Source organism: Dermacentor silvarum, chromosome 7, assembly GCF_013339745.2.
Source record: "Dermacentor silvarum isolate Dsil-2018 chromosome 7, BIME_Dsil_1.4, whole genome shotgun sequence".
Classification (NCBI taxonomy): Eukaryota; Metazoa; Arthropoda; class Arachnida; order Ixodida; family Ixodidae; genus Dermacentor; species Dermacentor silvarum.
In genome coordinates this window covers 42,196,252-42,200,536 of record NC_051160.1, presented here as the reverse complement: position 1 = coordinate 42,200,536, position 4,285 = coordinate 42,196,252, and the positions used below count along the sequence as shown (strand labels likewise).

General features: G+C 47.8%; 1 pseudogene; it reads right to left on the bottom strand.

Moving 5' to 3' along the window:
- Nucleotides 1-711: 711 nt before the first annotated feature.
- On the bottom strand, nt 712-3,648 carry LOC119457947 (sulfotransferase 1C2-like; annotated as a pseudogene).
- Nucleotides 3,649-4,285: the final 637 nt, after the last annotated feature.

The following is a 4,285-nucleotide window of genomic DNA, read 5'->3' as shown; positions in this document are numbered from 1 at the left end:
CGCAAGCGACGCCAGAAGACCCCAGCCCACACTTACTACACACTATGAGATACTTCAGCTCTGCTGTCTTTCGGGAAGAACAATGGCGCCACCGCACCCATCCCAAACCAGAGCTGAAGCCACGGCCTGGAGGCAACTCCAGACCAGCACCTATCCTCACCTCTCGCCCCTCCACGCGATGTACCTCACCCATTATTATCTCACCCACATTACCTCACCCTTTGTCCTTTCTGTACAGAGCGATCTACCCTCTACCGTACCACATGGATATGCAAAAAAATCCCCAATAGCTTCCCCAATCGAAACGCAACGCACGAGCAGTGGGAGATGGTGATGACCAGCTGGGCACTGGAGGATCAGCGAAAGGTGATAGCCAGAGCCGAAAGTGCTGCCACAGCCACTGCGGCCCTGGACTGAAGGCTCCAGCCATCACGGAGATCCATCCCTCTCCGTGCACCATCAAAATAAATTTTGGCTCTCTCTCTCCCTCTCTCTATCTTTTCTGCCCTTACAGCATCCCCCTGTGCAGATTAGCCAACCCGACACTTAATCTGGTTAGCCTCTCTGCCTTTCACATCTTGTTTTCCCTCCTTCCCTCTCGGAACATGTTGGATGCGGTTGGATGCGACGAGTACGCCGAATTGCACGCGGAATTGTACAATATGCGTCTTTTTGTAATGTTCGTAGATAACTAATGCACCAATACCGGCAACCACAGTAATAGTGCAGTTCTTTATTCCTGCGACTCTGATACTCATGGAATATCCGTTTCCTTCCAGAGACTCATGACGTCGCTTCCGTGCGTCTTGAGTGCAATTCGTTTCTTCATCCGTACGACTTGTTCGGGCAAGAAATGGTTCTTCCAGTCACCAACAAGTGCCCTTGCGGATGTGATCTTCCGTTGGCCGCTGCTTGATGGAGTCACCCAGAGCTTCCCGCATTGACCTCATGGCGTCCGTCAACGCTTCGTCTGGGAGTGCCTCGAGTTTCTTTGGCCAGTTCCTGAACTCCTCGTTGAGACTCTTCATGCTCTCGAAGCTGGTCATCTCGACTATATCATCCAGAACACTTGGCTGTTCCCTCATCCTGTTGCCGTACTGTTCTTTTCCTAGGAAGTCCGCTATCCTCAAGATCCATCCGGGTGTGTCCCGCTTGAGATCCTCGTACGTCAGAAAAAACACGTTCGGGTCATCCCGGTGCTCGTACCAGGACAGGAGGTGGTCGAAGTAGTCGCCGAAGTCGACTTTCCCGCGGACGAACATGTCAAGGAACTGGTCGAACGTGCCGTCCTGGAAGTCGTATGGCGGTAGGGACTTCGTGTGGTAGTAGTACGAGACGCAACAGTCGTACGGGTTCCGCGTGACGTAGATGTACTTGGCATTGGCCGAGTACGGCTGCAAGTGGAACGGGAGGTGGGTCTTGATGGACCCCGGTCGCTGAATGGACATCGCACGCTCGACACCCGAAACCTCGAGGAAGGTCATAGTCTTTCGGCGTTCTTCCGAGCTGGGAAGCCCACCGGCGCCACCCGTGTAGATGCCGTGAACTATGAATTGCAGCCAGGTTGTTCCGCACTTGGGATAACTGACGATGAAGACGTCGTCATCCAGGGGCTTATAAGAAAAGGCGGACCGCAGGTTCTTCTCAGTCAAGGCCTTATTAACATACAGGCCAGCTACTTCATGGTAGATGCCTTGCGATGTAGTTATATCTCTTCTCGCCTGCAAGTTAAAAGAGGCTCTGTCGCGTAAGCAAAAAAAAAAACAATTTAGTGAAACCAGCAGACAATGAAGCCACCGAGAGAACTGTGTTTTTATATTGAAATGTAGAAATACAAAACAAAATTCAGTGGCAATTTATCCGCAAATGTGAGTGAAAGGCAACGTAATGCTAGCGCATTACGTCGCACTTCTTTCACGTCCCATATGCATGATTTAGACAACGTTCACCACATTACAAAGGATGTTCAGGAACTCACTCGACACACGTCATAACTCTTCGAGCAACGAAGTGCAACTGATGCTGTTGCGGTGCATACCACCGTCAGTTGTACTACAGCGGGTGTTTCTTTTAATAATGTGCAAAATTTGAAGAAAAAAAATTGCCTGTGTCAGATAGCACAATTCTAATCCCTGATCTAGCCTACTCGATGGGGCGGCCATTACTTCTACAAGAAGTCAAGATGCCTAATTAAATAATTAACATAATTACCCTAAATAACTTTTTATTTAATTATTTTATGGCACATATTTAAATCTACGAATTACAGCCGGTGACTGCGCAAGGCGTATAGACTTAGAATGAACTGTCTTGAGTGAACCAGTTTCGAGATATTAATTTTCAAAGTGACCGACGAAATCTATTGGTGTTCCAGTTACTTTTCTGCTTCCGTGCATAAAACAGAATATTCCTAAACCACCCGGGTGGCGTAAAATACTCCAGAATCCTCAGCTACGTAGTTATTCATATCTCACTTTGTAATTTCAGGCCGTGAGCCTCCCCCCCCCCCCTATTTATTTATGAAAAATTTCAAGTAATTTGACAAGATAATCCCGCAAGATTGAGCTCCAAGTGCATGGAAAAATTGGTGCAAACTGTGATGTCCCATTGTGCGAAGACTGACAAATAAGCGAGATAATGGGTCTACTATATATACACGTTTCTTTCGATTCACACCACTGCCTTTACAGGTGTGATATCACCAAGCGCCAATATTTCGCCTGTAAACGTCACAGAATATCACGGACGTAAAGTCATGGCCTGATTCACAGATGGCACTGCTGCCCTTTATATTGGTTCGTCGAAAGAGGTTACCGTGCGAAGTGTTTTAATAGTAAACCCAAAGATTTCCCCGTCACGTTGTTATTTTCATGTCGTCAATAAAGAACTGCATAGTAATGAGGGGCTACTCCAGTGTGCACCGTGTGCAAATAGGTGACAAAACAAACTTTCTGCTGGTTGCTGACCTCTTCGGTAGCCTCTGCAGCGAGTTCTAATTGGGCCGGGGACTCCATTGTTCACAGCACGCAGCTCTCCAACATCATATCGCCTGCGAAAATAATTTTTTGGCGGCACTTTATAAATATTGCCGCACCTGCAATATGCATCTCAATTCTCGTTTATTGGAAATTCTATGGCTACCAAGAAATGACGACCGGTCGTCGTGAACGTGGGGCCGGTTCTCGCGGCGCCATCTCAAGCTGCTTCCCCTCAGCATTCACAGAAGCCTGAACATTTAAAAAAGCACTGGTAGACATTCTTTGTCCCGTTACTGACACTTTACTGGGCCCACTGATTACGCCATGGAGAGCTCAATTCCCCGAAAGCGCGACTAATAATTAATTGCGTGGCCTCAATAATTAATTGCGTGGCGGTATCTCTAGACAGATAGCACGAGAATAATAAGTTACCCGCAAAGCCACACCACCAAGAACACCCGGTAATCAGTCTTCGTGTGAAGTGCGCGTAGGAATAGTTGTTACTTACCAAGTACCAAGGCACTGCGAAAATCCTGGGCCCAAGCAAGCGTGCTAAAAAAGAAACCTCAGTTATTGGTTCGTGGTTTCTTCAGCAGCCACCAACGTTTGTAGCCACCATGAAAAGACAATGAATGTACTTTCACCGACAAGACAACCATTTTCCGCTCGATTAGAGTGATAAACGTTATCAGCGGTCGCCTTCGCGTCTCTCTGTAGTAGGCTGCTGTACCGAGATACGTCGCTGGTGCTTTGTTTCAGTGTGCGCGTCCTTTCAGGGAGCGATGAAAACTCAGGTGAAGTTCGCGTGTTTCTCTGCAGTGCTTATCGCCCTGTCGATCACCGCAGATCATGGGAGGGACTCTCATGATTCACAAGATACACACACACTCCGTCAGTCATCAGTCGCTGTACATGGTCGTAGAGTCTTAGGGGTAACGCCTAATTAGTAGAAGTGGGCGAATATTCGAAGGTTCGAATGCGAATCGAATGCTACACACTACTACACACTAGCTGGGTTAGCCTATAGGTTTAACTGTAGAATGTCTCTATATCTCATCCCTCCACCTAGTACTTTTGCCGTCCGCGACTTCTGTTTTTTTTTTCCTAGCAAACCACTCTGTCACTCTCCCAGCACACTGGTAATCTATTCTACGGAATACTCGACTTGCCCGACTCACAATTCTCCCTCTTAATACCCGCCACCATCCATCAGCGCTTGATCCCTGAAAGGAGGCGAAGTCAGTTGTATGGAAGCATGACGAGCAGTCAGGGATCTTTGAATGCTAGCGCGTTCCACTCTTAAAGGC